The sequence below is a fragment of the Pituophis catenifer genome, unplaced genomic scaffold, assembly GCF_029215685.1.
Source record: "Pituophis catenifer annectens isolate HBS135680 unplaced genomic scaffold, rPitCat1.0.hap2 SCAF_3, whole genome shotgun sequence".
Classification (NCBI taxonomy): Eukaryota; Metazoa; Chordata; class Lepidosauria; order Squamata; family Colubridae; genus Pituophis; species Pituophis catenifer.
The window spans coordinates 51756615-51774866 of record NW_027256883.1 but is presented as its reverse complement, the minus strand read 5'-3'; the positions used below and the strand labels follow the sequence as shown (position 1 = coordinate 51774866).

Below are 18252 nucleotides of genomic sequence, written 5' to 3'. Positions count from 1 at the left end.
TTTAAAAAAGTTATGAGTAGCCATTTCCAAGAATTACAAAATCAATATGTAAATATTCATGCCTTATGAAACTATTTTGCAATCTTTGGTTTTAATTCTGGGCAAAACTTTTGTAAATTAACTGTTGTGACTTAAAACCTTACCACTATTGCTATATACTTCAGTGCCAAAGTTATAACCCAGTTGGCCCCAATCATATCATTCTGGGTCATAACCTCTTTTTAGTTTTACAATGAAGAATGAAAAATTCTATTTTTCATATTAAGATTTTTATAGGCTTGATCATGTTATTAATTCCATTGCTAATCAGGAAAACAGTTAAATATAACTTTCAATTTTAAAAAAATGGGAATTAAGTTATCTAGATGAAAAGACATTAAACCCTGCTTCATTTTAATTAGCAAGATAGTAGATCTAAATAAGAACAATAAACACTGTTTGTAGGATAATTCAATCTTAGTTGAAGAAAACAACATATTAATAATAACAAAATAGCTTCTGTTTTGATAAATTCTGATGCTGAGTTGAACCCATCTCACTTGAGACTGGGGAATAAAGAAAGGTCATTCCTATCACTGGAGAAGTAAAAATGAAGTTCAGACAAGTATCCTCTGAATTAAAGTGATGTAAAGATGAACTTGCTAGGGAAATTTGACATGGTAACAATTTTGCCCAGCCCAACAAAGTTTATTAGACAAAGCATGTCTAATAAACTATGCAGATAAAATTCATCAGAACTGTACGACTCCTGTAAAGGTGGTGAATTAGGCTCTAAAGCATATTTAACACAGCCCTAATGTTTTATCTTATGGATAAAAGTGAGGAAAAGTGAGCATAATATATTTATGTCACAAAATTTCATGCGGTCTCTTGAAGTATTTTAAGTATGTTAAACTGTATGCATTATTGTGCATAGGCTGTGTTGTGTTTCTTGTAAAATACTATTTCAATTATCTGGCCAATAAGGAATAGTAGAGAAAATGAATGGAACATGGCTGTATGAAGAGGTTCTCTAAACCTGGTCACATTGAATCTGCCATACTATTCTATTCTTGGACAGATTGTCTCACCTTTAACCTAGGAGCTCCTCTTCCACTTTTTCTCCCCAATAACAGTCCCAAGATATAAGTTATAAGATATAAGATATAAAATCTCGCCATTGGCCCAAAGTCACCTAGAAATTTCCATAATTGTAGTTAGAGCTGAGTATCGATCGCCCTTTGTCCTACTCCAACACAATAAGCAGTACACTAGCATCCAGTGCCAAGCCATCTCTAAGGGCCAAGGACCATTGAAATAAGTCACATCAGCTTTAGTCGTGTCTGGCAACTTGGCAGCATTTGTTGATCATGACAGGTTCAGACATAGCCGTGCTATAGAGTTTGAATGTATTGAGCATCACTCTAGAATACTTTGTTGTTGAGAGTGTGGATGCACGACAGCTCCCCCAGCACTTGGATGAAATGGTGTATCTGGATCCGTTCCAGTCGGGCTTCAGGCCTGGGTACAGCACAGAAACGGCATTGGTCGTGTTGGTTGATGATCTCTGGAGGGCTCGGGACAGAGGTTGCTCTTCTGTCCTGGTCCTATTAGATCTCTCAGTGGCTTTTGATACCATCGACCATGGTATCATGCTGTACCAGTTGGAAGAGTTAGGGGTGGGGGGCACTGTGTTGCGGTGGTTCTCCTCCTTTCTCTCCGACCGGTTGCAGTCGGTGTTGGCAGGGGGGCCGAGGTCGACCCCGAGGCACCTCATATGTGGGGTGCTACAAGGGTCGGTCCTCTCGCCCCTTCTGTTCAACATTTATGTAAAGCCGCTGGGCGAGATCATCCATGGTTTCGGGGTGAAGTACCATCAGTACGCTGATGACACTCAGCTATACATCTCCACCCCGGACCACCCCAACAATGCCCTTGAAGAGATGTCCTGGTGCCTGAAGGCCGTGCGGATCTGGATGGGGAGAAACAGGCTCAGGCTCAACCCATCCAAGACCGAGTGGCTGTGGTTTCCGACGTCCCAATATAGTCAGTTGGTGCCATTTCTGACTATTGGGGGTGAATCGCTGGCCCCCACAGAGAGGGCTCACAACTTGGGTGTCCTCCTGGATTCACGGCTGTCTTTAGAAGAGCATTTGACGGCCGTGACCGGGAGGATTTTTCATCAGGTTTGCCTGATTCACCAGTTGCATCCCTTTCTGGATTGGGACTCCTTACGCATGGTCACTCATGCCCTCGTCACTTCGCGCCTGGACTACTGCAACACTCTCTACATGGGGCTCCCCTTGAGGAGCACCCGGAGGCTCCAACTGGCGCAGAGTGTGGCCGTGCAGGTGGTTATGGGAGCAACATGGCGTTCCCATGTAACACCTCTCCTGCGCGAGCTGCACTGGCTCCCGGTGGTCTTCTGTGTGCGCTTCAAGGTTTTGGTTACCACCTTTAGAGCGCTCCATGGCTTAGGACCTGGTTATCTACTGGACGGCCTGCTGCCACCAGTAGCCTCCCACTGGCCGGTACGCTCTCATAGAGAGGGGCTCCTCCGGGTGCCGTCGGCCAAACAATGTCAACTGGCGGCCCCCAGGGGAAGAGCCTTCTCTGTGGGGGCACCTACTATCTGGAATGAACTCTCCCCGGAGATACGGAGAATCCTGGATCTATGCACCTTCCGCCGCACTCTCAAGACCTTTTTATTCCATCAGGCGGGCCTGGCCTAATTTTTCCCTTTTTTCCCTTTTTAAAATGCAAATTTTAATCTGTTTTTAATTAGTGGGGTGTTTTAAATCTGTCTTTGGCCAAATTGTTTAATTCGGTTTTATTTTGCTTTTAAATTTTGTATTTATGTGTTTTATCTTGTGGCTGTTCACTGCCCTGAGTCCTTCGGGAGTAGGGCGGTATATAAATCAAATAAAGCTAAACTAAAACTAAACTTTCTCCCTTTTGTCTGGCTACGCTCCATCAATCATTCCCTCTTTTTAAAAATGTGGTTATCCGTAAAAACAAACAAACCTTTCCCCTCGCTGAAAATGCTTCACTGGCCAACCAGTTCAGTTGAAGCTGTACACTTTATTGCATTGTTTCCCTAGCAAGATTAAATGATCAGAGATGGCCTTTTCCGTTTGTAGCCAAATAGGAGAATGGCACACCTTTATAATTTGAATGCCACAACATCATGCTGCTAGACTGAGAAAATGACATAGCTTAACAAGGAGTGTAGCTGTAGCCTCCATCAGCTTGCTGTTGTCTTTTCTGTGAGGTCCCTGAAGTGTCCTTATTGCCAAGCATTCATGGTGTCATTTAATGGCTCCCAGGAACACAGGGTACCAGACTTGAGCCTTCTTATTCAAGCCTGGTGATGTCTGTTCGTACAAATTAATGAGCGGAACATTAAACAAGGACAATCTATTTAGGAGAGTTACTCTTGCAAGGAAGATGAACAGAATAAATGAATATTTAGTTCTGTATATAAGTAGGTGTTTAAAAACTTTTTATAAACTCTCCAGAATGATAAAATGTGTTTGAATAACTGAATAATTTGGAAGTTAGGTATAAGAAAATCCATGTTTAGTTCCCTTCCCTCCATGTTGAAAATGTAATGGCTGATCTATTCTCATGGAATCTAGAAGATCCTAAAATTAAATTTATTTATTTATTTAATTTGGCCTGTTTCATGTGATTGTGGTATTTCTACCTAATAACTGGTGAGATTAGGGGTTATATTATAGACAAGAACACTAAAATCTCATGAGATTTCAGGCAAGAATGCCAAACTTTCATCTGATTTTATCTGAAGTCATTAAAATCTCCTGGACCACTTGTTATTAAAGGTTTTTTCAAAGCAGCAAAAGTAACAACTGCTTCATTACATTTTATACTATATTGCCTTTCATTTTATATTGCTTCAGATTATAATACTTCCTGGAAAATTAACAATAATCAGATGAAATTCACATTTCAAGGTCCTCATGGCTAATAAAACTAGAGAGACAGTAATTCTATATTTGTACAATGACATCCTGAGCAAGTATTATATTAAATTTTGCTAAGATGCCAAATCAAACATTAGATGTTTAAGTGAATTCAGAATTGTATTTTCCTACTTGTTTAATATAATTTATGGAGGAAAAAATGATCCTGCCCTGTACCATATAATTTATTATTCAGAAGAAATAAATGCTAATGTACCGTATGGGGGTTGGAAGCTCCTTTGAGATATCAGGAGATATCTGATCCATCTGAGTCCTCTCACAAGATCTAAAAAACTTTTCTCTGGACATTTAAGGTAATACTTTCAAATGTACTAAGAGTGGAATTGGACTGAAATTTGAGCAATGGAACTACAGAGATATACTCCAATATTTTTTATTGCTGTTGTTACTATTAGCTTTAATAAACCAAGATATAATGTAGAACCAGAACATGTCTTCAGCCTATCTGTTTTCTGGATATTCTGGCTTTATTCTTCTTCTAGCTTAGAACGTTGAATCTAGAGAGAAAAAAAGTCTTTACAGGTGTTTGGGGATTGCAACTTCCAGTATTTCCAACTAGCATGGTGGAGAGTTAAGGACTCAGATCTATCTGGAAAAAAACAATTTGGTAAAAGGCCAAAGGCACAGAATTGTGCAGGGTGGAGTCCAAGATATCCAGACAGCATTAGATTGCCTGTGTTTCCTCACAGAGGAAATGTCAAAGAAATGAAAAATTCAAGCTCTACACAGAAGAGGTTCTCCATTAAGGAAATGGTCAAGAATTAAGATTAATGCTATAATGTTCAGATAGCCCATTTGGTGTACTAGTTAAGGCACCAAGGCTAGACATTGAGAGGCTGTGAGTTCTAGGCCCACCTTAGGCACAAAGCCAGCTGGGTGACTTTGTGGCAGTCATTCAGCCCTAGGAAGAAGCCAAGGGTGGTTCTACTTACTTTTACTATTGGTTCGCAATGGGATCGCGCATGTGCAGATCACCGATGATGACATCCGGGGTTGTGGGCAGGGCCTCCCACCAGTTTTAATACCAGTTCTTGCAAACCAGTCCGAACCGTGGCAACCCACCACTGGAAGAAGCCAATGGCAAGCCACTTTGGAAGTACACTAAATAAATTTTTGGAAAATGGATGGATTATCCAGTTAAGTGAACACACCCTTCATCTATCTTCATCATTAACAGCATGGAAGTTCCCAATTTTCAATGAATAAAATAATGATTACACTGACATCTATGTTTGGCTTGGCTTGGCTTGGCTTGGCTTGGCTTGGCTTGGCTTGGCTTGGCTTGGCTTGGCTTGGCTTGGCTTAGCTTAGCTTAGCTTAGCTTAGCTTAGCTTAGCTTTCCTTTCATTCCAAAAGGCTTTTTTATACTAAAGTTTATAGTAAAACAATTAATCCCAAATTAAACTTTTATTTAGTATTGAGGGGAGGGCTAGGGCAACCAGGAAGTTCTTGTCGGCTGCCTGTTGGTGCACAGGAGGAAGTAGGACTGAACCAGTGAGTGGGTCCTCCAGTTTGCTTCCATGTATGTGGGCCATTCAGCAGATCACAGCTTGCTTACCACCTAACAGCATTTCCCTCACTGTCAATCAGGTAGCCTGCCTCCTCTTCTTGTGTATCAATAGTCAGACTGTCAGTAAATAGAGGTGATGAGGTTGTGGCAGCCAGTGTATTCTGCCTAGTCAATTCTGCAAGGCTGCTGGACTTCCATGGATCACTAATTTATACCACATTTTGAGATACATTGTGCTACAGAGAGGCAACCATCTGAAATTGTTTAAAGTTAACTCTGGTCTTGTCTCATTGTTTGCATTCTATCCTTTATCAGCTTTCCCCACCATCCCAATGTCATTTAAGCTTAATATGTCTCACCTTTCTTTGAGGCTGCTTCAGAAAATCAGACTACACCACTACAATACAAGTAGTCACATACATGTAGTAACATGAAGGATGATGCTGGAGGGACAACAGTGGCCCTTACAAAGAATGATCATCAATTCTTCAAGAGAAAAATGGGAAGGCTAACTTGAAAAGTAAAATAAGATTTTTCCCATTAGCAAATTTCTTCATTATGTCACAACTAATTCAGCCATTCAGTTCTATGTGTGGAAGCAATCTGCAGTTGTTGACGAAAAGAAAAACCCTGAAGACAACCAGTTGCACAATTCTTTTGCTTCACTGAAATAACAGGTACATAAAATGAAAAAAGTCAGAACAGCTTAACCTTAAAAAATGTCAGGCTGAAAATATTCATAAAACTAAAATGCTACAGAGAGGAAGTTTTCATTTCTTATCTATAGTCCAAATTTCATATATTTTAAAAGTTCAATGTGATCATAGATATTAGTGCTTGAACTGGTTTAGAAATTAAAATATAACTTTTGTACTGTTTTTATTTTCTATTTATGGTGTTTTAAATTCATCTGTTGTCTTTTAGTGTATATTTGTTTATTAAACATATATCTACACTACTACAATCAGAACAACTCTTGGAGGTAAAAAAAAATACATTATACCCAGTTAAAAAATGAAAACGCAATAGCATTACAAATGTACAAAAATAATTGAATAACAAAGCTGACAACATCAAAGGAAAGCAGGATAAGATTCTCCGAAACAGCTCAGTCTTCAAGATTTTCAAAAGACCAACAAAGAGGGATCCAGTGTGATATCCATAAAGGGGGTGTTCCACAGCATTAGTGCTGCAACAAAACAGTGTGTCCCACCACCACCCTTCAGCCCCACAAAAGCCACCAAAAAACATGGGATTTCCAGTAGTATCTCTCTGGTAGATCTAAGTGGCTGAGCCAAAATGGTAGGAGAGGGTAGTTCAGTAGATACCTGGATGGCAAACCATTAATGATTTTATTGATCAATACCATCTTAAATTAGACCTGGAAACAAACTGGGAACCAATGCATTTTACTTAAATAGGGTTGTGTGTTCCCTATATTGGTAGCCCAAAAATATGAGGGCAATTACATTTTGGACCAATTACAATGTTTGAATATTTTTAAAGGCACCCCAAATAGAGTGCATTTCAATAGTCCAGGTGGGTAATATTAAAGGTATGAGATACTATAGCCAAATCTTTCTGTCCTAGGTAAGATTGCAACTAGAACACCAGCTAAAGTGGTGCATAGGCCCCTCTGGCATGGATTTTACTTGAAGATCCAGCAGAAGCCACAAATACAGAAGGTATCCCAAGTTGAAAATTTGTTCTGGTGGGTAGTTTGCCCATCAAGGAGTAACTCTTATAGCGATATATCAACAGTAACACTGATTTACCAGGGTTCAATTTCAGTGTGTTATTTCCCATTCTGTTAGCCCCAAGAGATACACCAGACCAAGAAATCAACTTCACAGGATGGCTGAAACTATTTTTTATTGAGACTGGCTATAAAACAGACTTGCACAAGACTGATTGTGTTGTACTTTCTCCTTCTTCTTATAGTTACATGAATACAATAACTTGGTGTCAGATAATCAGTCAATCTGCCTGAACTACTTCTGAAAGTTATCTGGATATTCAGGACTTAGAAAATGTTTTACCCCTTGTCACCTTGACAACAGTTTGCATATCTCCATCAAAAATTGTTTCCCTTACTCTCTGGACCTCCAAGACTCCAGGAAAGGGTATTGACACATTTCCCTCAACTATTCAGGAGAGTGAGGAAATGAGGAAGAGAAGGCAGGCAGGAGCACGACGAGGCAGTTACTGAAGTTGGTGGAGTTGCTCCAGTTGGTAGAGTTGAGAGTGGCAGCAGAGAAGTCAGTAATAAAATAGCATCTTTTATCTATCTTTCTCTATTTTATCTCTTTCTGAGGGTTATGTAACACCCTCAGAAAAAGATTGAGAGCATAAGGCAAGAAGTGGGTAAGGTGAGGGGACAGATTGAGCCCTCTTGTGTATGAGGTGACTGCTTCTATTGCATCCAGGTCATTAAACCAGACAGCTTTCACTGCATTAAAATATAGTTTTAATGGGAGAGTTACGGTAATTCCCATCTAAGAATTAACCAGCCCCACCCTTGCTTAGCTTCCAGACACCAGCCACTGAATTTGTCCCCTGCTGACATTTTGTGGCCATTGCAAAACAACAACACTAATTTTGTCTTTAAAAAAATAGTGACTTTGTTATTTTTTTTTAATAACTCAAGATAACAAACATTGAACACAAGTGGCTGCTTCTATTGCCTCCATGCCATCAAACCAGACACCTTTCACTGTGTTTGAAGTTTATTGTGAGCTCAGGAAAAAAAACCACCTCTTTTTGATCACTTCCAGTTTTGACAAATCCTAATTAGACATCAGGCATAGAGATTTTTAGCATGGGAAATATTTCAGAGTTGTGAATTTGGAGCCTCTACAGATCTACCATGCTTAGAAATAAAACTTGTCTTCAACATTTTGATTTCCATGTTTTATTTTTGAAGTCTAAGAAGGGCCTTTCTTTGTTACTTTTTGTTCAAGCTCACCATTTATCCAAACTTGTTATTTTTTGTATACCAAATGATGGTGATGATGTTATCCATTCAGTCATGTTTGACTCTTGGCGATTCTTTGGGTCAGGTCTCTCCAGGACTTCCAATCTTGCACTAGTTCTTTGAATTGTTTTATGTTCTGTTCTATACGTAGTATGTGTTCTATGCTATTATATATGTTTATCATACACAGCATTCTTAATATTTTGCAAACATTGTAATTTTATTTTTCAGAGATTTAATATCTGCAGATGGAATAGACATAAAGCTCACAAACATGACACTATTATGATGATAATATTAATATAAGAGGAACGTGTGATAGGCAGTATAGAAATTTGATAAAGTAAATTAATAGATATTACATAATAACAATAGCAAGTAATTTGACAGTAGATTTATTGGCAGGGTGTCCCATAAATTGAATTGTTCTCAGATACTCATGACTCTTAATTTGGTCCTGCAATTAAACAGTAGTTTTCAATTTTGAATATTAGGGTTTTAAAAAGGGAGAGATATTATACTTTTTCTATTCAGTACTATATCTGTACTATTCAGTACAGATTTCACACTTGTCAGGAATCTAAATCAGTGTTTCTGAAGCTCAGCAACTTTAAGAGGTGTGGACTTCACTCCCAAACTTCCCAGCCAGCATGATGGATATGAAATTCTGGAAATTGATATCCAGAGATCTTAAAGTTGCAGAGCTTCAAAAAAAACAAACAAACAAAACCCTGATGTAAATTACATAACATAAAATTACGTAAATTACATAAACTATGAAAATGTATCTCATCAAAATCCAGAATATTTTTGAAATTGCATTTGTACTTCTACACTGCCAAGTCATTATTAAAATGCATTCCCATTCTAACTGGGAAGAACTTTTTTGTTCCAATGTGATATAACTTAGTGACATTTCATTCATTGCACTTAGCCAAAACAAAACAAACCACATTATAGCTTAGTCCAAAGTGCTGCCAATGTATTTCTTTATAGGGAATGAATTCTGATGTAGGAACCAGATTAATTTACACTAAGAGCCAAACAATTTCACAGGTTTGATATGAAACAGATCTATCACTGTAGACTCTTTCTAGTTATTTTTTTCCCTTTATATTCTGCTTTTTCAGCTTTAAGAGAAATACATCATCTCTTCTGAAGCATTCATTACTATCATTACTAATTCAGCTATACAGAACTTCGTTTTAATGGGAGTTATGGTTCAACTGATGAAACTACTTGATAACTCTCTCTAGATTGGTAATGGGACTATTTTATAAGCATTGCTGATACTTTTCCTATTCATGGGTTTCAGGGCATTCTATGGCTTTCTGTCTCAAGTACTATAATTATCTGCAAAGAATCCTTTTATGTCTTTCAAATATCAGTTCTTATGACATGGTAACTAAAACATCTATGGTTAAATGCTGGGATATGACATTTTCTTTGGGTCTGTCAACACACAGAGATACAATCCAGACCAATATTTTCTTTAAAATATGGTTCAGATCTTTCTAAAATGAACAGATTTTTCCTGATTCAAACATTGGGACTTTTTTTTACTGAGGAATCCTTGAACTTCTTCCATGAGTATATTTATTTATTTATGAAACTTAAATGGCCATTCATTTTATGTTCTATAACTATGAGTGGCTCGCAAAAAGCAATAAAATCTCCAAGACAACATCCAGCCCACTCTTATAATGTGTACTTATGTGTGTGTGTGTGTGTGTATCTCTATCTCTATCTCTATCTCTATCTCTATCTCTATCTCTATCTCTATCTATATATCTATAGTTACATATATACATATATGCATATATACATATATACATACACACAGTAAATTCCCACTGTCCAATAACAACTTCAGCTCACTGGGCCCCAATCTTCTTCAGCCCCAATGCCTGGGTGGGGCAGTATGCAGGGTTTTTTTTTTTTAGCTTTCTTGAGGACTAGAATAATGGAGGCCTGCCAGATCTCAGGAGGAGGAGAATGTATCACAAAGCAGTGATCATTACTGAGAACATGTGATTCCTAGATCCCATTAAATGACAACCTTTAGAGGTAGGTGTGGAATGTTACAAATACACCAGACCATTGATGGAAAGAAAAGGGTATTAGAAGAATACATGAATGTCTATTTTACAGGTGAAACTCAAAAAATTAGAATATCGTGCAAAAGTTCATTTATTTCAGTAATGCAACTTAAAAGGTGAAACTAATATATGAGATAGACTCATTACATGCAAAGCGAGATAGCTCAAGCCTTGATTTGTCATAATTTTGATGATTATGGTTTACAGCTCATGAAAACCCCAAATTCACAATCACAGAAAATTAGAATATTACATGAAATTAATAAAACAAGGATTGTACACAGAACAATATCGGACCTCTGAAAAGTATAAACATGCATATGTACTCAGTACTTGGTTTGGGCCCCTTTTGCATCAATTACTGCCTCAGTGTGGCGTGGCATGGATGCTATCAGCCTGTGGCACTGCTGAGGTGTTATGGAAGACCAGGATGCTTCAATAGCAGCCTTCAGCTCTTCTGCATTGTTCGGTCTCATGTCTTTCATCTTTCTCTTGGCAATGCCCCATAGATTCTCTATGGGGTTCAGGTTAGGCAAGTTTGCTGGCCAATCAAGCATAGTAATCCCATGGTCATTGAACCAGGTTTTGGTACTTTTGGCAGTGTGGACAGGTGCCAAGTCCTGCTGGAAAATGAAGTCAGCATCTCCATAAAGCTCATCTGAGGAAGGAAGCATGAAGTGCTCCAAAATCTTCTGGTAGACGGCTGCATTGACCCTGGACTTAATGAAGCACAGTGGACCAACACCAGCAGATGACATGGCTCTCCACTGTGGAAATTTCACACTGGACTTCAAGCATCTTGCAGTGTGTGCCTCTTCATTCTTCCTCCAGACTCTGGGTCCTTGGTTTCCAAATGAGATGCAAAAGTTGCTCTCATCAGAAAAGAGGACTTTGGACCACTGAGCAACAGACCAGTTCTTTTTTTCTTTGGCCCAGATAAGATGCTTCTGACGTTGTTTGTTGTTCAGGAGCGGCTTGACGAGAGGAATACGACATTTGAAGCCCATGTCCAGGATCCGTCTGTGTGTGGTGGCTCTTGATGCACTGACTCCAGCCTCAGTCCACTCCTTGTGAAAGTCCCCAACACTTTTGAATGGCCTTTTCCTGACAATCCTCTCCAGGCTGCGGTCATCCCTGCTGCTTGTGCACCTTTTTCTTCCACACTTTTCCCTTCCACATAACTTTCTATTAATGTGCTTTGATACAGCACTTTGGGAACATCCAACTTCTTTTACAATTACCTTTTGAGGCTTTCCCTCCTTACGGAGGGTGTCAATGATGGTTTTCTGCACAACTGTCAGGTCAGCAGTCTTTCCCATGATTGTGATTTCTACTGAACCAGACTGAGAGACCATTTAAAGGCTCAGGAATCCTTTGCAGGTGTAATGGCTTACTTAGCTGATTAGAGTGGGATACTTTGAGCCTAGAATATTGAACCTTTTCACAATATTCTAATTTTCTGTGATTGTGAATTTGGGGTTTTCATGAGCTGTAAGCCATAATCATCAAAATTATGACAAATCAAGGCTTGAACTATCTTGCTTTGCATGTAATGAGTCTATCTCATATATTAGTTTCACCTTTTAAGTTGCATTACTGAAATAAATGAACTTTTGCATGATATTCTAATTTTTCGAGTTTAACCTGTAAATGGTCACTGATATTTATAAGTACAAACTATTCATTGTATATAATAGTAATGAAAATATTTTCAGAAGGTAAATGCTTAAGTACCAGGAAGAAGGAGGAGGAGGAGGAGGATAAAGAGGAGGAGGGGGGAGGAGGAGGAGGAAAGAGAAAGAAAGAAAAAAAAGAAAGAAAGAAAGAAAGAAAGAAAGAAAGAAAGAGAGAGAATCAGCAAGCTGGGATGTCAGAAAAATGTACATCCCAAAGATAAGACAAAGCAACCCAAAGACCACTATCTAATTGCTAAACTGCTGACTGAAAAAGTAAAATAATTCAGAAAATAGAAAGATATTGGAAGAGTCACAGAAACACACTACACACTTCAAAAAAATATTATAGATCTGCATGAAGTACATAAAACATATTATGTATTAAATATTGTGTACTTTATTTGTCATTTGAGCAATAACATACTGTATTACAACAAACGATTGTTTGAAGAAAAAGAATCTTAACCAGTAGGAATGCACATTAGTTGGTAGATTCTAAGTTAGTGATTCTAGCTTCACATAGATTATCATGAGTACTTTTATGGTTCTACTGGCCTTTGTCATACTGGCCAAAGTATTCCAAGATATCATTGGGAATTTCTGCCTGTGGCACTGATCCAGCTATGACTGGTAACCTAGTCTACCTCTTCTCTAGCTTATTAAAAAGTATTATCTGAAAGTCTTGACAGATCAAATGCAGGCTATATAGGCCCATTTGTTGATGTCTATAGCATATAGAAGAGGGCATCTTAGAATATAATAGTAGAAATGATAAAAAGTATGAATTAATAAATGACAAATGAAAATGGATGTACTGGGTGTTTGCAAAACTAAGTGAAAAAGGAGTATAGGTGTCATGTCCAATCTGGCAAAATAGAACCGATGATTACAAGCATTAAAGTGTATGTTTAATTATGAATAAATTTTTATACACATACACGTACACCGGTTAACTCAAAAAGTTATTGTAGATTTTTTTTAAAAAAAATAACTATTTTTTAAAGTACAAAGATAAAAGATAAACAAAAAGAGGATTTGTAGAAAAAAAAGCCCAGAACGAAAAAAGTAAAGCTGCAGAGAAGAGAGAGAGAAAAAAAAGAATAGAAAGATAGAAAAAACGTGACTTGTGACCAGTGGTGGGTTTAAAAAATTTTTACTACAGGTTCTGTGGGTGTTGCTTGGTGGGCGTGGTGCGGCTTGGTGGGCGTGGCAGGGGAAGGTTACTGCAAAATCCCCATTCCCTCCCGATCAGCTGGGACTTGGGAGGCAGAGAATAGATGGGGGTGGGACCAGTCAGAATTTTTACTACTGGTTCTCCGAACTACTCAAAATTTCCACTACCGGTTTTCCAGAACTGGTCAGAACCTGCTGAAACCCACCTCTGCTTGTGACTCTCTTTGATATATAGATCTCTTTTTTTTTTTAAAGACATCTAATTCTTAGTCCAAGCTTAACATTTTCTACATTATTTCTATAGTCCCATATGATACCAATCACCAAATCCCAAAATCAGCTTTTGATGTCTTTCAGTTTTCTACAAAAATTCTCAGAGTGGTTGATTTTCTGATTTTCAGCATAAACAAGCCACAGCATAAAATTGGTGCACCTAAAAATCAAACTAGAAACATAGAGAAACATGGTTTGTTCTTTCTTGTGGGGAACTTTGGGAAATGGCATTGTTGTTGAGGACAATTGTCTTCATAGTCTTCCAGCTCAGTGCTAGGAGCACTTTAGGCAAAGATGTGTAGGCAGCAATCCAAGCAACATTTAATATGGATAAGCATTAGAAACTGAACTGTGGGCAGAGCAATAAATTCCCCTCTAGGGATGCACACACATGCATGAGATTAGCAGAAGAGTCATAAAAAAAGGCTCTGATATATATTTTTTTTAAAAAAACACATTCACAGCTAGTATCTATTAGGCACTGTTGGGTTTCAGGGTTTAGTGACCACCATCTAAATGACAGACTCCCTGAGATTTCACTGGTAGCTGTGGCAAGCATTTTCAGAGGCAATGTAATCAAGTCAAATGACCAGTTAGGATTGGGCTCAAACCAAGAATCAATCAGAGACCATTCCTCATCAACATGTACCAATCAGAAGTCAGTGTAGCTAAAGGCCAATAAGAAGTCAAGATACTGAGCCATAAAGACAAAAGCCCAGTCAATGCCTACCACATTGACTCTGAAGATGCCAGCTACACATCTTGCAATTTTAGTACAAAAGATTGAAATTGAAGATTGAAAAGATTGAAATCACCTGAAGTCTAGGTAACATTCAGTTCTGCAATCTTTGAATCCATTTGGACATTGTACAGCAGTGTTTCTCAATCTTGGCAACTTTAAGATGTATGGATTTCAACTTTCAGAATTCTCACTGGTCTGAGGAATTGTGGAGATGAGGTTCATACATCTTAGAATTGCTAAGATTGAGAGTGTCTGTTCTGTAGCACAAAATATTTCCACATTATACCAGTCCCTAAATCTGGAAAAAGAGAAAAACCTCCTGGACAGAAGCTTACCTTTTCTAGCTTAACTATTTCATGGAAAGTAAAAAAATGATTTGCCCCTTCCTTTCTTGAGTCAGCTACTATGTGCAGTTAGAGCCATATCATTCTGCTCATTCAATCATAAAGTACTTTGTGGGTTTGTTTGCTTGTTTTTTGTGGTCACTCTGTACATGGATCAATTAATGGATACTATTAGCTGTGTCTTTGTCAAAAACAAAACAAAAGTATATGTTGCTGCAAGATGATTAAGCTATTTCACTTAGTTCTTACACTATACTGCACAGAATGGATCTGTAATGCACCTTCTATAAGAAACATGACTTAAAATGAAAGACTAAATACTGTCAATTAGTAATTCATAAAAGTAAATAATGTTAATTAACAATTTGCCAATATAGGTATATTTATCTCAGTTAAATCAGCATAAAGAGAAGCCAAATAACCATTTTGCTAGTAGTTGAGAGAATAAAGAAGAGCTTTCTTCCACTTCCACAAACTTAACTAAAGAAAATCAATAAATCATTTTTATTTACTTTCCTATGCTTTAAGAATGTAGATAAAATGTCTTCAAAAGATTTCAGTGCCCAGGTTGCTGATTTCTAAGTAGAGCCTATAATTAAGTGAAATAGAAGCAAGCCAATCATTGATCTTGCTTCTGCATTATAAATCTAGAATGCTGTTGTCCAGAAAGCTGAAACAAAAGTATAGGAAGAGGAAATCAAATATTCTACTACTGGGGAAATAAAAGAAAGGGAAACAGAATTTCTTCACTCCTTCCTTCCTTCCTTCCTTCCTTCCTTCCTTCCTTCCTTCCTTCCTTCCCTCCTTCCTTCCCCCCCAAACAGAAAGATGGAATCTTTTGAGCAGTACAGGAACTGAATGTCTAGAAGCAACTTTATTTACCCAGAGATAGTCTTGTTTCTTCCCAGTGCAACTAACAAGCCGGGTATTATCAAGGCAGCAATTTCAGGAAAGGGAATAAAGTTGTGCCTACTAGCCTTGCCCTTAGGGTTCTGGCAGAAAAGCAGTTGCTTATCTATCTAGATCAGTGTTTTTCAACCTTGGAAGCTTGAAGATGGGTGGACTTCAACTCCCAGAATCCCCCAGCCAGCAGCGCTGGCTAGGGGATTCTGGGAGTTGAAGTCCACCCATCTTCAAGCTACCAAGGTTGAGAAACACTGATCTAGAGGGAAGCTGACGATTGTTAGGTGGCAGGCAGTAAGTGCCAATGACCAGCTAGGCATTGTGTGGGTATATCTTACAAGTTTATAATTCTCTGCCATGAATTGCTTAGCTATTTTTGGGATCAGTCTCACTATATTTCCCACCTGTAAAAAGCTACATGTATCCATATGCTCAGTCTCTTGCTTATATAATACTATACCTGTGCGCATGGCAGCTGAGTGTCTTGCACATAGGTTTCCTTGCAACTGTCATCACTCCTCGGATTATAGCATCAAAGTCCAACATTAGCTGGAAGGTGTTATGTTAAAGAAGGTTCGCACATGATACAAATTGTTCTTTCTTTCTTTTTCTTTCTTTTCTGCCGCCTTGAGCAATAAACTGTTGGGACATATTTTTTCTTGGTTTTTTTTTTTTGTTTGTTTGTTTGTTTCTCTCTCCTTTCAATTGAAGCACTGTACTGTATGTGGATCTGCTGGAAATCTGAAGACACATATCTTTAATGTCGTGGATGGAGAACCTCTGCACGCCTTTGTTGCATCCAAGATCTATATCTATATCTATATCTATATCTATATCTATATCTATATCTATATCTATATCTATATCTATATCTATATCTACATCTACATCTACATCTATATCTATATCTATCTATATCTATATATCTATAGATATATTTCTGTGATAAACTGTTCTCCCAGGCTTCAGCACACCGATGCCATATTTTTTCTACTCCTCAACATCTCTTTCAAAAAGTTATCAGCTGCTTTAAAGATCAAAAGGCTCTCGAATCCGGTTCGATTCCTGCTAGCTACGTGGACAGATCCGTGCTACTCTCCTCTTTTAGTTTCTTCCGCCGTCCTGAGCCGAATGCAGCAGATCTCTGAAGGCAGGGCTGCTTCTGCCTTATCCTCGGAATCTCTTTCATTCCCTCCCGCAAAAAAAAAAAAAAAAAAAAAAAAAAAAAAAAAAGCAGCAGCCTCCAAATTGCGCACACCACAGAGGGAGGGAGAAGCGAGTGGGATCCGACGGATCCACCAATAGGGAGACGCTTTTGAGAGCGGGGGCGTGGCTAGGAGGCTCCGGTAGGTCCGTCGGGCTGTTTCCCAAAGCGAGCAGCATTGCCGCTCTGCAGGTGGCGAAGGCTCGGCTCGGAGCTCGCCGCGGCTCTTCAGGGTTGCCAAGCGCGCCAAAGCGCTCCGCAGACCTGGTTCCTTCGCGTCCTGCATCGGGTCTACTTCGCAGCACTTTTCCTCCGGAAAGCGGGGAAACGTGGGATTGGGTGTCGGGCCACCAACAGCTCGCAGGTGAGCCGCCTCACTTCCGCGCCTTATATTTTTAGCGGTCTCAGCGGCTGAAAAAGGGAAAGTGGCGCGGGGGGGGGGGGAAGCGAAAGGGATTTGAGGAGATTCCGTGCGTCTTCGCCGGAGCGGGCTAAGGATGCGCCGGAGAAAACGCTGTCCTGTCCTTGGCTCGAGGTCAGAGGGAAAGGACTGTGCCCTGATGGGCTGCTGCCCCGCCGGGCTGTCTTCGCAGGAATAGTAACCATTCCTCCACGGAGTTAAATGCCCAGCCGCCGTTTCTGCTTGAGCGCCCGGACATCCGTCTCGTGCCAGTTTTCCCCACCGGGATCCTCGGACGGGTTTGGCCTCTTTTGCGCTGAAACACTCACACCTCCCCCCCCCGGTCAATCTCTCTCCCGCCCTTCCCCGATCCGCTCTTTACAGGGTCACTCTGTATGTGCGTAACCCTTAGGAAGCACTGACTTCCCCCACCCATCCCTTTTCGGCAGCAGCAGCCGCCTGCCGGCCTGGAGGATTTTTATTACCTCTTGTAGCTTCGGTTCGACCACCCATCACATTAGGGACCTGTCCCCTGTCTCTGATTTCTCTCCTCTCTTCCCGGATTCCTAAGAGAAAGGGAGCCCTGCGGATCGGGAGTTAACAGCTAACGAACTTCGCTCCCCCCCCCCAAATTCTTAATTTTGCCAGTCCCTATATAGAAACCAATTGAAGGCACAACTTTTGCGGTGTGTGTGTGTGAGTGAGAGAGAGAGATTGATCCTTAAATCAAGGCAGAAAAATGAAGATCCTTAAGTTCAGGTAAAAGGACAAGGATCCTTCCCGTTTTCCTTTTTATGCTTTCTTCTACAGATCAGACCCCAAATAATACCATTCCCCACCCCCCCAAACAAGTGGGAAACCTGCTTGTTGCTTGTCTTTTCCAAAACAAAATCCATACTGCGTAGAGTATGCAACATTACAATATAAGAAATACTGTACAATATAAGAAATGTGTAGGTAGCTAAAAATTA

At 39.4% G+C, this 18252-nt stretch overlaps 1 protein-coding gene across 2 annotated transcripts in view; it reads left to right on the top strand.

The window, feature by feature from the left end:
- EPB41L3 (erythrocyte membrane protein band 4.1 like 3) overlaps window positions 1-18252 on the top strand; it is a 188713-nt gene that overhangs the window by 15895 nt on the left and 154566 nt on the right. Inside the window, exon 1 of one of the 2 annotated variants that reach the window (XM_070940613.1) lies at window positions 17088-17245. The exons of the other annotated variant lie outside the window; for it this stretch is intronic. The gene's annotated coding sequence lies outside the window, so the exon portion shown is untranslated. Of the gene's footprint in view, window positions 1-17087; window positions 17246-18252 lie in introns of those variants that run through there. 2 annotated transcript variants of the gene reach the window in all.